Here is a 14,469-nt window from a genome sequence, read left to right as displayed (position 1 = left end):
CTTACTTGACAGTGATAGAGTGGCCAGTGGGGCTTGTTGAAATGGAAAGGGCGCTTTATGCCTTCGGTATTTCCTCGGTGACCTGAAGAGGGTCCACGATGACTGAGGTGTCGTGGGAGAGCCCCAAATGAGCTGGAATTCATTCAGCAGACAATGCCTTCCTTGCCTTGGCTTCAGGAACCTGAATTCAGTTGGTACCAAAAAAGTGTTTATCTTGTAGTAGAAGCCAGTCTATTGCAGCTTCAGCTCTCCAGCTGTATTTCAGACAACGGGAGAGAAAGCTTGCTTTTGGGTGCTGGCACGGCTCCACAGCGCCAAGTCTTGCCCCACTTTAACTTACTGCTGAAGTTAAAGATGATCACTGGTCTTGGTGATTTGTTCTCCGAAGATGTGAACTCACCGGCTGCTCTCAAATACAGCCTTGGTATTGGATGTGATCATAACGTCTGAATTAAAAGTGCATGACTTCTGTCCATTCCTAGAAGATCCCTTAGGAAGACGAAGGGGTGCTCTCTCCCCGTGGCTGAGGAGGGTGTGGATAGAAAGCCAGGCAGAGTTGCCCTGCTGTCTCCAGTGCCTGGAAGCGTTTGTATTTCTTACAGCAACGCCACGAGGCCCCCAGGAGGTGAGGCAGAGAGGCTCATCTGTGAGCCGCCGCTCAGCTGTACGTGACCCCAAGCGCGCACAGGGACTCCAAAGCTCTGGATTTCTGTGCCCTGGACTAGAGAGGGGGCCCGAGGCCCTGGGTGAGGCCACGAGGCCGGCCCCCTATAAAGCGGAGGGCGTTCCTTCATGCTGGGTTGGTTTGGTGGCTGTGAAGGGCATTCCACTGCTGGGCCCAGAACAGCCCAGGGAATATCCACCCAGGCTGCTTGCCGGGCTCTTGTGAAAATATTCAGAAAGAGCTTGTAAAGATGCAACAGTGGCTGAACTAGGCTGAGCAGCGGCCCTTTCTGAGGCCCTGCCCCCAGAGGCTGTGGGGGTGGCCCTAGAGATCTCCAGATGAGGTCATCCTGGCTTAGGGAAGGAGGGCCCTAAATACAGTGACAGGTGTCCTTAGAAGAAGAGAAGACACAAGAGACCACCAGGCACATCATCTACAAGAGATGCACGTTAAATATACAAACACCCGGGAGAAGAGCCCGGGGGCAGTGGGCGGGGGTGGGGTGCATACCGCTATGCGTGTCCGACAAAACAGCCTCCAACTCAAGGTACAGACACGGTGTGCGTGGTGCTGAAAAGGCAACTCAGTTCATAGTGATGCCATTATTAATTCATACATGTAATAATCCTGGAGATTCGAGACCCTTGAGGGAAACGTGGAGGAACCATAGGAGGAGATGGTCGCGTCCACGGTAGTTGGGAGACGTTAACACCCTTCTCTTCGGTAAGTGACAGAACCAGTGGACAAAACATTGACAAGCACATAGAACATTCCCCACCGTCCACCAGCGAGACCTGGCATTATACGTTACCCCTCACAATAGCAGAATATCCCTTCTTTTCAGGTGCACATGGAGTGTTCACCAAGCTAGACCATGTGCTGGACCATAAAATAAGTGAAAAAATTTAAATCTTACAGGGTATGTTCTCAGACCATACCAAAACTTAAACTGGAAATCAACAGCAGTAATTGCCTAAAAGTCCCCAAACTGAAATTATGTTGCAAATTAAAAATTACTTCCAAATAACCTATGGGTCAACAGTATCACAAAGGAAATTAGAAAATACTAAATCTGTGGGATGCACTTAAAGCAGTCCTTAGAAAAGCTATATAGCTTTAAGTGCCTCTATTTTTTTTAAAGGGCTTTGTAATTTATTCTTTTTCTTTAAAGCTTGTTTATTCACGTTGAGAGAGTGTGTGTGCGCATGTGAGCGAGGCAGGGGCAGAGAGAGGGAGGCAGAATCCCAAGCAGGATCCATGCTTTCAGCACAGGGCCCGATGTGGGGCTCGATCCCATGAACCGTGAGATCATGACCTGAGCCGAAACCAAGGGTCAGATGCTTAACCGACTGAGCCACCCAGGCGCCCCCAAATGCCTCTACTAGAAGAAAGGTTTACAATTAAACCTCCATATTTAATCCAAAATAAGTAAAAGAGGGAAATAACAAAGATAAGACCAAAATCAATGAAATGAAAAACAGAATCGACAAAGCCAAAAGTTGGTTCTGTAAAGTAATTGGTAAAGTCTAGTAAAACCAACCACGAAAAAAGGGGCAAATTATCAACATCATGAAAGGATGATCTCACTGATAGACACCCAACACGGTACCATGAACAACTTTATGGCAACAAAGTTGATTCAATATACACATTTCTTGAGAAACACCTTCATGAAACCAGCGCAAAAAATAGAAAACAGCCCTGGGAGCCCCGAGGGCACAGTTGCTTACGTGTCTTGATTTTAGCTCAGGTCATGATCTCCTGGTTCTTTGGGATGGAGCCTCTTACAGAGCTCTGCACTGACATTGTGGAGCCTGCTTATTCTCTCTGTCTCTCCCCCCACCTCCCCATGCGCTCTCTTTTTCTCAAAATAATCATTTAAAAATAATATTAACAGTCCTACATCTACTAAGGAAATTGACTTTAGTCAAAATCCTTCCCACTCAGAAAACCCCAGGCCTTGTGGATTTCGTTGGTGAATCTAACAAACTCTTAAGGATGGAATATTGAAAACCCACAGAAATGTCTCAGGATGGAGAGCACTTCCTGATTCACTTACGAGACCAGTGTGACCCTGTACTAGAATCTGACAAAAATAAAATTACAGATCAGTTCCCCTCAACCCTGGATGCAAACTTTCTGAACAAAATGTTAGCGAACTGAATCCAGCAACATTTTAGAAGGATAATACAGCATGACCAAGTGCATCCAGAGATGCAACGTTAATTTAACACTTGAAAATCATCTGTAAACTCCACGTTAGCAGAACAAAGGAGAAAAGCCACAACTGTCATCTCCACAGATGCCGGAAGAAACGGACACAGTAAAATAGCCATTCACGATAAATATGCTGGCAAACTGAAAGGGAACTTCCTCAGACTGATAGCACCCTCGGGAACCTGCCGCAGACGTCATACCTGATGGTGGCCATCTGGCTACTCCCCTCCCCTCTAAGACGGGGGACAGGGTAAGGACGCACACTTTCGACCCCCCATTTGACACCGCACGTCACGTCCTGGCCAACTGCATGAAGGCAAAAATAAATAATTAGAAGATTGGACCAGAAGGACAAAACTATCAGGGCACCTGGGGGGCTTAGTCAGTTGAGTGTCTGACTCTTGATTTCTGCTCAGGTCAGGATCTCAGGGTCGTGGGATTGAGCCCCGAGTTGGGCTCTGAGTTCAGTGTGGAGCCTGCTTGGAATTCTCTCTCTCAGTGGGAACCCTCTTGCACTGCTGGTGGGAATGCAAACTGGTGCAGCCACTCTGGAAAACTGTGGAGCTTCCTCAAAAAATTTAAAAAAAATTAAGAACTACCCTACAACCCACCAATAGCACTGCTAGGAATTTACCTAAGGGATACAGGAGTGCTGATGCATAGGGGCACTTGAACCCCAAAGTTTGTAGCAGCACTTTCAACAATAGCCAAATTATGGAAAGAGCCTAAATGTCCATCAACTGACGGATGGATACAGAAGCTGTGGTTTATATACACAACGGAATACTACTTGGCCATGAGAAAGAATGAAATCTGGCCTTTTGTAGCAATGTGGATGGAACTGGAGGGTATTATGCTGAGTGAAATAAGTCAGTTGGAGAAAGATAGATACCATGTTTTCACTCAGGTGGATCCTGAGAAACTGAAAAGACCATGGGGAGGGGAAGGGGAAAAATAATTACAGAGAGGGAGGGAGACAAACCATGAGACTCTTAAATACAGAGAACACACTGAGCGTTGATGGGGGGGCGGGGGAGAGGGGAGAGTGGGTGATGGGCTTTGAGGAGGGCGCTTGTTGGGATGAGCCCTGGGTGTTACATGTAAGTGATGAACCACGGGAACCTACCCCAAAACCAAAAGCACACTTTACGCACTGTATGTTAGCCAACTTGACAATAAATTATTTAAAAAAAAAAAAAAAAAAAGGAATTCTTGCTCCCTCCCCCTGACCCCTCACCCACTCACACGCACACATGCACGCACTCTCTCTGGGAGAAATTAAAAAAAAAAGACAAAATCTATTCATAGCCAGCCTTATTGGTTACATTAATCATAAAGAATCTATTTTTTTTTAATTTTTTTTTTTCAACATTTATTTATTTTTGGGACAGAGAGAGACAGAGCATGAACGGGGGAGGGGCAGAGAGAGAGGGAGACACAGAATCGGAAACAGGCTCCAGGCTCCGAGCCATCAGCCCAGAGCCCGACGCGGGGCACGAACCCACGGACCGCGAGATCGTGACCTGGCTGAAGTCGGACGCTCAAGCGACTGCGCCACCCAGGCGCCCCAAGAATCTATTTTTTAAGAAACTACGAGAGCAAGCAAATTTAGCAAGATCCTGGATACAAATTCAATACAGAATGACTGCATTTCTGTATTTTAACAGCAAAAAGTTGGAAAATGTAAAAACTAGGACTTACTTTAAAAACACATCAAGGGGCGCCTGGGTGGCGCAGTCGGTTAAGCGTCCGACTTCAGCCAGGTCACGATCTCACGGTCTGTGAGTTCGAGCCCCGCGTCGGGCTCTGGGCTGATGGCTCGGAGCCTGGAGCCTGTTTCCGATTCTGTGTCTCCCTCTCTCTCTGCCCCTCCCCCGTTCATGCTCTGTCTCTCTCTGTCCCAAAAATAAATAAACGTTGAAAAAAAAAATTTTTTTTTTAAATAAAATAAAAACACATCAAGTAGGAATAAACTTTAAGATGGGCGAGACCTGTACACTGAGCTCAAAAACACCGCGGAGAAGTTTTAAAAGGCCTAAAGAAATGAAAAAACATACTGTATTTATGGATGAGAAGGCTAACTACTGAAAGATGTTAGTTCTCTCCAAGAAAACCAAGTAGATTCAATTTAATTCCAGTCCAAATCCCAACACAATTTTTAAAAATATATATTGACAACTTGGCGTGCGCACACACACATGCACACACACACGTGCACACAGAAATGCAAAGGTGGATAGTCAAGATGACCTTGAAAAACATCAAAGCTGAAGGACTCACACTATGTGATTTAAAGCTTCCCCAAAAAAGGGGCGCCTGGGTGGCTCCGTCGGTTCGGCGTCCGACTTTGGCTCAGGTCGGTCATGATCTCGCAGTTCATGAGTTCAAGCCCCACGTCAGGCTCTGTGATGTCAGCCCGGAGGCTGCTTCGAATTCTGTTGTTTCTCTCTCCCTCTCTCTCTCTGCCCCTTCCCTGCTCACTGTCTGCCTGTCTCTCTCTCTCTCTCTCTCTCAAAATAAATAACCATTTAAAAGAAAAACCAGACTGACAGAAAATATTTACAATGCTATATCTGCCAAAGACTTAGATCCATGAAATATAAAGAGCCTCTACAAATCAATAAAAAGTCAAACTACTCAATTTGAAAATGGGCAAAGGACCCTTTACCAATGAGGATATATGGATGGCCAATTTGAAAAGATGCTTAAAAAACATGAGTCATTAGAGAAGACGTATTAAACCCCGATGAAATACCACCTGATATTCATTAGAATGGTTAATATTAAAGAGCACAATCACGAATATGGATTAGGGTATGAAGCAAATGAACTTACCGTGTATAACAGTCGTCACTCACTGCTGGACAAAAATAGCATAACCACTTTGGGAGAACTGCCTGCCGGTTCCTTATGGGCACATACCTACCCTGCAAGCCCACAATTCCATACCTCGCCTACCCAAGAGGAATGAAAACCTAGGTGTACAAAGAGACTCTTAAGACTATATTCACAGCATCTTTATTTGTTTTTTAACATTTATTCATTTCTGAGAGTGAGAGAGAGACAGAGCATGAGCGGGGGAGGGGCAGAGAGAGAGGGAGACACAGAATCGGAAGCAGGCTCCAGACTCTGAGCTGTCAGCACAGAATCCAACACGGGGCTCGAACTCACAGACTACAAGATCACGACCTGAGCTGAAGTCAGACGCTTAACCGACTGAGCCATCCGGGCACCCCGCAGCATCTTTACTTGTAACAGCCCTAAACTGGAAACCCCCATCAATCAGAAAATGGACGTGGCATGTCCTCACAGTGGAATACTTACTCTACATCAGTGAAAGGGGACTGACCCGCCACGCACCCAGCAGTGTGGATAACTCTCCGAAGGAATGTGCTGAGTGGAAGCAGCCAGACAGAAGGGCTACCAACTGTATGTTTCCACTCATATGAAGTCCAGAACAGACAAAACCGATGCACGGTGACTGAATTTCATGGCAGTCGTTCCTGATGTCTAATGTCATCGGTCTAAGTGTAGGGTGGGACTGAATTCGAAGGCATCGGGAGAACCTTCTGGAGTGAAAGGGATGTCCTGTGCAGACTTTACGTTAGTTACTCTGGGGTGTGCATATGTCAAAACTCGCACACTCACACGTCTCTGTGTCCGTCGCTGTAAGTTCACCTCAATTAAAAACCACAACAAACAAAAGTCACTATGGATCCTATAAGCTATTGGGAGAGATAATACGGGGATATTTCAAATTGGATGCCAATAAATTTGACAACTCGGCTGGAATGACAACAGTATTTGAAAGGCACAAGCAACCAAAGCTCATTCCAGAAGAAACAGAGAACCTGGGGAGCCTTCTATCGAACCAAGAGATTGAACCCATCCCTTAAATCCTTCACATGAAGAAAACTTGACAGAGAATTCGCCGATGAGCTCTCCCAAACATACAGGGAATAAATATAAATTCTATGCTAATTTTTTTTTCATAAAAACAAGAAGAGTGAACACTTTGCCGTCTCATTATGAGCCCAGTATTACCTGGCTACCAAAGCCAAACAAGACATTACAAAGGGAACAAACAGAACCATTTCGTTTCATGAACCTTGAATCTTTAATAACATTTTAGAAATTCGCTTCCGGTGATAAATAACAAGGACAATACCTACGACCAAGTGGAATTCATCCCAGGAATGCAAGCCTGGTATATAACATTCGAGACCGGCTGATGGATTCACCCTATTGACAAACTCAGAAAGAGAAACCACCTGTTCATCTCAACAGACTCAGAAAGCACACGTGACAGGATGCAGCGTCCACGCACAATGAAAGCTCTCTGCGAACCGGGAACAGAGTGTGGACTCGATCAGGAGCCACTACAACAGCCCCATAGCAAACACTACACTTAACGGCCAAAGACCCCACCTCTCCCTCTCGATTCAGGAACGAGGCACTCTTCTTTCCCTCGGAGACTAGCAGAAAATACTCGAAAACTATTTACCAGATGAAGGACCTGGGGCAAAAAGTCCAGCTGGACATTCCACTCCGGAAGAGGCACAGATGGCAAACACAGGAAGGAGGCTTCACGTGCAAGGCCGTGCTCACTACAGCCAGAGCGAGACCGCGTGTTACACGAGCCGGTTTCAGCTGCACTGGCCAGAAGCCGGCCACGAGGTGAAGCACCTAGGACCCTCGGTCCTTGCCGGGGGCGTGTGGAGCCCCACTGGGAAACATCGGGCGGCTTTTCATAGAGTTAAAATCTACACACCCACAGGTCCCAGCCATCCCTCTCAGGTGCTTCTGGAAGAGAAGGGAACACTCAAAGTGCTCAGCTGTGCACCGCGGTTTTGGTCGTAATAACCACCACGTACAAACAGTCTCCGTGTCCGTGAGCTGAATGGATAAGCACACGGGGTGGCATGCTCGTTTACCGGGGCCCTCATCAAAGTAATGATACCTGAAATTACGTGGGTCTCAAAAATTCTATACAGAACGAGAGAAACTGTGCACAAAAGCCGTCCCCGCCGTGTGATTCCACGTCCACGAACTCAAGGCAACGATGGTGGTGACGCAGAGCAGATCCGTGGTTGTTACACGTGAGAGGTGGCAGGAGGCATGCCTACGACAGGGAACACGTGTTGCCGTGAACGTGTGTGTGGAGGTTTTTGCCTGAACACGTGTTTGCACTTTCTCTGGGGCGCACCCCTTGGCGTGTTCAAAACTACTGGGTTGTACCACAGCTGTGCGTATGTGCAAGCTTTTGAGTCACTCTAGATCACGATTACAGAGGTGGATGCCATTATGTTGATCCCAACGTACCAAGTTGTGCACTTAATACTGGTCAATCTTGGGGACGCCTGGGTGGCTCAGGCGCTCGAGCGTCCGACTCTTGATTTCGGCTCATGTCATGATCCCACAGTTGGTGAGTGTGAGCCCCACGTCGGGCCACACGGTGACCGTGCACACAACCTGCTTAGGATTCTCTCGCCCTCTCCCTCTGCCCCTCCACCACTTGCACGTGCACGCTCGCTCGCTAGATTTAAAACAATTTTAATTTCTTAAAATGATTTTTTAAAATAAAAATAAAGCCGGTCAATCTTATTGAATGTAAATTATACCCGAATAAAGCTAATTTTTAACACACACACACACACACACACACACACATATCTTGTCACATGGACAAGATGATGCCAAATCTCTACTCACTGTGTACGGTGTAGACCCAGCCAGGTCCCAAGTCTCCTGTGCCTATTCCTGGAGGACCGCCTTCCAACAGGTGGATCGGGGTGGGGTATGTCAGTTGCCTCCGGATCCCCCTCTTCAGGGATCCTCTACCTCTGCTCGGCACCGCGAGCACTTCAGATTGCACCTCCTTGTTCAATCGGATTCTGTCTGCTTTCCATCCCTCCAGGACTCCCGCCCTTGTCTGAGTGTATGTGTGTATATGTGTCCTTTCACTTCTAAGAGCCTGGAACATGACACTGTCCACGTTTTGGTATCTCCCAGAGCGGTTTCCTGACCTAAAAATTATAATACGGTCTCCTCCCCTCCATTTGTTGGAAGAACCAAGTACCACAATGATGAAAAGAGCCGTGCAAATGGAAGCAAATAAAAAGCTGATAATTACAGCTGATGTGTTCTCCAGACTGAGTTAATAGCCAGCTGTGCAACCTCATGAACAATTGAGCTCTTTTCACAAACTGTTCTTGCCTACATACACCCTACTTGAGGTGTCCCACTCTGCCCAGGAAAATCCTCAAGCGCGCCACCCAGAAAAATTACATTACTGCTGTCTTTAGAAAGATGCATGTGATATACACAGGTAAACAGATAAAGAAAACTTCACTTTCTAACAAACACCCCCCCTCCCCCCGTTCATCCTGTTAGAAGGATGTAGTGTCCCTAGCCACCTGAGTGGCTCAGTCGGTTGAGCATCCGATTCTTGATTTTGGCTCAGGTCGTGATCCCAGCTTTGTGGGATCGAGCCCCGCAACAGCACCGCGCTGAGCTCGGAGCCTGCTTGGGATTCTCTCTCCCCCTCTGCCCCGCCCCTGCTCGCGCTCTCTAAAATAAAAATAAAAGTCGCAGACCTACATGTGCTAACAAGATGATTAAATATCCCGCTAAACAGAACACGCAGACTGCAAACCCTGCCGTGCCCGCGTTTTTGTGAAAACAGCCGATTCTGCGGTGGCGCGAAGGGGGAGGCGCGGCCTGTGGGCGGCAGGGGGCGCTGTGGCTGCGGGCGCGCAGGAGCCACCGGCCGCTCTGGCTGCGCCCCTCTCCCCCCAGCCCCGCCCCCGCCCCCGCCGTGGAGCCTTTGAACCAACCAACCTGTGGCCCCGGCTCAGAGGCGGCCTTGGGCCAGCCCCACACCCCACCCCCATTTCCTCTGGGGCTGAGCAGGGGTGGCAGCGGCTTCCGTAAAGCAGGGCCCCACCCGGCCTGAGGTGCAGGCACCCCAGCCCGGCGGCCTGGCTGCTTACCTGTGTGGCCGGAGGTGCCCGCCAGACCCGCGGCCACGCTGGCCCGGGGCCCTAGCACTGGATGGGCCCTGACAGGGCCAGTGACACGTGACCAGCCATGCAGCACACGGGGTGGGCGTCCTCCCAGGCAGGCCAGGCTCGGCCAGAGCCCTCAACCTGGACCAGGAGAGGCGGGCAGAGCCGAGACCTCCTCAGCTCTGGCAGAGGGAGCTGGACTTGGGGGGGAGCGGGGGGGGGGGGGCTGAGTGAGGCCTCTGCTGGGGCTCCAACGTGGGCCCCCAGGTTTGTGAACGGGGGCCGGGATTCTGGAGACTTCAGGGGCCCATACTCAGTCCACACTTACTGGCAAGCCTTGGGGCTCTCTGCCCGCCCCCCACCGGACTCACGCCGGCTGGAGGGTGGGCAGGGGCAGCCCCGGGTCCCCAGCCCAGACACAGGGAGGGGCCCTGGGTAAGTGACACAGACACACCCACATGGTCACCTGGTAGGGAAAAGTTTATTACGATTTAACCACAGAGTGACAGCAAAACAGACACAGGGGGGCCCTGGTCACAGGCCAGGAGGAGGCAGAGCGTTCCACAAACAGAACCACGTGCACAACAGAAATGAAGACACAAGCCGAGTATATACCTGAAAACAAGCACAGAACCAGAGACTCTGTGCAGGGACACACACACACACCAGGCCACTCCGGCCACCGGATGGAAAGGTTAACGTGCGACACTCCACTCTGCTTTATGATCCCCTTTCCCCATAAAACGTGTTTAACACACACACGACGTCGTTGCTAAGTCAGCAAGAGCTGTTACAGTGCTCCAACTTAATAAGTTGATAAAAACAAGTTGTCCCGTGGCCAGTTCACAATGGAACTAAATAGTTTTGTTCCGAGATGCCTGGGGAGTGTCTCTGGTAGCAAGAGGCATTTCCGACAAGCAGGTCCTTCTGCCACCAAGAGACGGTCTCGGTCTGCAGCACGTGGAGGGCAAGAGGATTCAGCAGATGGCGGGGGGGGGGGGGGGGGGGGGCGCGCAAGTTGGGCACTCCGCTCTCCAGGAGGTCCCCGTCGCCAGGCTGGGGGTTTGGGCCAGGAAGGTGGCAGCTGGCTTCCTGAGGAGGTAATGTGATGGGTGTCCAGGGCTGTGCTGAGCCGACCGCTCCCAGTGGGTGCTGGGCCACGTACCCCCCTGGCCGCCCCTCAGGAGCGCCCAGGGAGGGGGCCATCGGGGCAGCCCCTCCCGGCCCGGAAGCCAGTAGGGAGATGGATGGCCTGTCGCAGAAGCAGCCGCCTGCAGATACAACACGAAGAAGACAGCGGCGACCTCCCGAAGTGGGGGGGGACCAGCCGCAAGGGCACTCGCCTCACTGAAGGTGGACAGGAGCTCGGGGAGAAGCCGCGGCCTGGGGCAAGGGACGTCTGGGTGTGTCTTTCCCAAGGTGACCTGCTGTGTGTTTTACAAACTTGGTCTGTGACAGGCGTCACCCGTCCGAGCTGCTGCGTGAACCGTTAGACACAGAACAGTTGGTACCTTGCGAAGTACTTTCCAAACATGCCACGTGAGTATCACAGGCTGCCAGGAGGGGCCTGTGTCACCTGGGGAGGCTGGAGGGAGAGCCCTGCTTTGTATGGCCCCTCTGAGAGCTTCCACTTTGGGGATCTGGGGGCAGGAGACCCCCCGGTACCTTTAAGAAAGGGACCTGAGCACTGTCTGCAGCCTCCTAGCCTCTGATGAGGGCCTGGCCGTCCGACCTGCCCACCTTCGGGGAACACTGGTCTCAGCACTCCCCCAGCGTGGCCCCCGGAGGCTCCAGGACCTTCAAGGGCGGGCGTCTGAGGGGCAGCGGACAGCGGCTGGCACACTCGGCCCTCCAGCCACCCGGAAGGTCACAAAGGCCCTCTGCCCATGGAGCAGGGATGGAGGGGTGCACGGGCAGGCCTTCCTCCCCGCACACGCTCCAGCAGAGGATAAAGACCTCAGCTGCACGTGTGTGGGTCATTTCCGGGAGAGATCCTTTCCTCAGCTGACTTCTACACGCAACAAGCCCGTCTACACTACACGGCAGGCAGCTAAACCGAACGCCTGCTGACTGTGCTCAGAGCCCTCTGACCCGTGCCCACAAACCCTGGCGCCACCGCCAGGCCGGCTCCGCCTGTCCCCGGCACCCACACCTGCAGGCCCACCCCATGGGCGCTCGCGGCCTGTCCAGCCACCAGACACAGAATCCTCCGAGTCACCGGGCTGAGGGTCCCCCCCCCCCCCCGGCCCCGTGTCCGCCTGAGGAACGTATGGCCTAACGAGACACACGCCCCCGGGGTGCACACCAGCCACAGCGTGCAAACAGCCAGTCCCCTCAGCTCTTAAGACACAGGTGAAGACACTCAGGCTTCCGAGTCCCTGCAAGGGAGGGCGGAGGCGCACCTCCGTGTTCACACCCGGAGCAAGGGCCCAGGAAGGCAGCTGCGGGGACCGCCTCTGATCCAAACCACAAGGTGCGTCCCTCCCCTCGCAGGTCTGTGCACAGACCGGACCTACGGAGTAGGAGTAAGACACCCTGGTCATCAACAACCAAACGGCTTCAAAACCTTTAAATCTCCGCTGAAGCGCAACCACCTTCCTTCTGTGCCGAGGTGTGTGTGCCCTGTGCCGTCGCCGGGAGGGGCGCACGACTACCTTTCGGACGGTGGCTTCAACGAAGTGTTCTTTGGGGGCTTTGCTGTTTCAGATCACGGGGAAGTTTAAGGCTGGGATCTCCAGAGTTAACCTGCATTCTCGATGGTGGTCCCACCCTGAGCCCCTCGCACCTAAAAACCAAGTCCCAGCCAAGCCCCTCGCATCCAGCCGTCCGTGAGCACCGGCCACAGGTGAAGGAAGGCGGGGGGCGGGCGGCAGGCGTTTGGTTCATTTCAGATCTTGATTCGGGGCTGTTCTCCCCCCACCCGTACCCCCCGCCGCCCACTCTTCTGGCTGTCAGAAGACCCCCAACCACGGTCCCCGAGAACCAAAGCGGGAGGACCCACCGCCGCAGGGCCATCGGGGGACACAGGTCGAGCTGCAAACGGGGACCCGCCAACGGCGCCTGGCCGGGGGGCTCACGCGAGTGGCTGGCGCTTCGCGTCGATGCCGGCACCTTCCAGCGGCACGACGGACATTCCCCGTCGGAGCTCAACGTTCACGAGGCCAGCGGGTCTGAGCACAGAGAAAACGCTCACGTCTTCATGCCGGTTCTCTGAGGTCCGGGGCTCCTGCGTGGAAGGGGACCGACGCGGGCAGGCGCCACAGCTCCACAGACACAAGACACAACCCGCACGCGCCACCGGCGGCCAGGAGGCGCGGCACGACCAGGGGCCGGCCAAGTATGCTACACAGCCATTCTTTTGAATACACAGAAAATTCAAGTAATTTATTTAAAAACTGCTTAGTCTCATCTTGAAATATATATATATAGATATATATTTGCTTTAGAATGATCATATTGCAGCATGGTTCCTCATGCATCTTAAAGTTCTTTATTTAAAAAAACTTGAGGCAGCGAAGTATCACCACTGTCTCTGTCCAGGTGACACCAGGAGACTTAGACTGACCATTCCAAGTAAGAGAAGCAGAAACCGCTGAGTTATAAAGAGACTGTGGTTTGAAAAGCATTTCCAAGTAGCTGCAGCATCTGATGACCGCACTTCCCCAAAGTCCGCGTCTGGCTCATACGCGGAAAGCAGAAACGGGGCAGAGTCCTCCGGGGGGGCGGCCCTTCCTTCCGTCCCGGACACCTGGCAACCGTTCGGGTTCCGGCGTCAAGCGGGGTGAGCAGGCGAAGAGGTCAGAAGAGGTCAGAGGCGGCCCAGCAGGAGCTCACACGCCCGGGGCCGCCGTCCCACACACCCGAGGTAGGCCTGGCGGCAGGACCCAGGGGGCGAGGCCACTCCTGGAGCTCTGCCCTCATGATTTCCCCAGCAAACGGTTTAAACACGAGTCAAAGTGCAACGAAGAGCCCACAACCTCTCCGGGGAGCTTCGGACAAAGACGACGGGGTCAGGGGGTCGGGGGGTCGGGGGTCGGGGGTCGGGGGTCGGGGCACGGACACGCGCGTGCACCTGCCTGGGCCCTCCCTCCCCCGGGTGCTGGTGGGGGGCGGCCGCCGCCTCCCGTTTGCCCAGAGGCAGGGCTGCCCCACGCACCATCTGTCAGAATCTCTGAGGACAAGAGGAAATGCTGTTTCTCCTAAGAAAACCAGTTTTGAAAGGAAAACTTTTCTTCTAAAATAATCATAAAGGAAAATACTCTCCAATAGCTGCAGCACCAACAAGACAGGAGATCTGACAGAAAGTCCAGATACCTGCAGGCGTCCAGAGAGAACGTGATAAAGAGATTTTAGTCCCGGACTGCGTGACTGCCACCTGGAGTACTCAGGTAACAAACGGCAAAGGACAGCAGGTTATTTTGGTTTGCAATTGTAACCTTAGAAATGAACATCTTATTTTTCTCTAAACTGCTTGTCGCTATTGTAAATCTGGTTTATAATTTAAAAACATGCAGAATAATATACCTGCAGAATGAAAGAGGTGAAATTACAAGATCTCTTTCAATTAAAAAAAAAAAAAAA

The sequence above is a fragment of the Puma concolor genome, chromosome F2 (genome assembly GCF_028749965.1).
Source record: "Puma concolor isolate L17-30 chromosome F2, mPumCon1.1.hap2, whole genome shotgun sequence".
NCBI lineage: Eukaryota > Metazoa > Chordata > Mammalia > Carnivora > Felidae > Puma > Puma concolor.
This window is presented reverse-complemented; position numbering follows the sequence as displayed.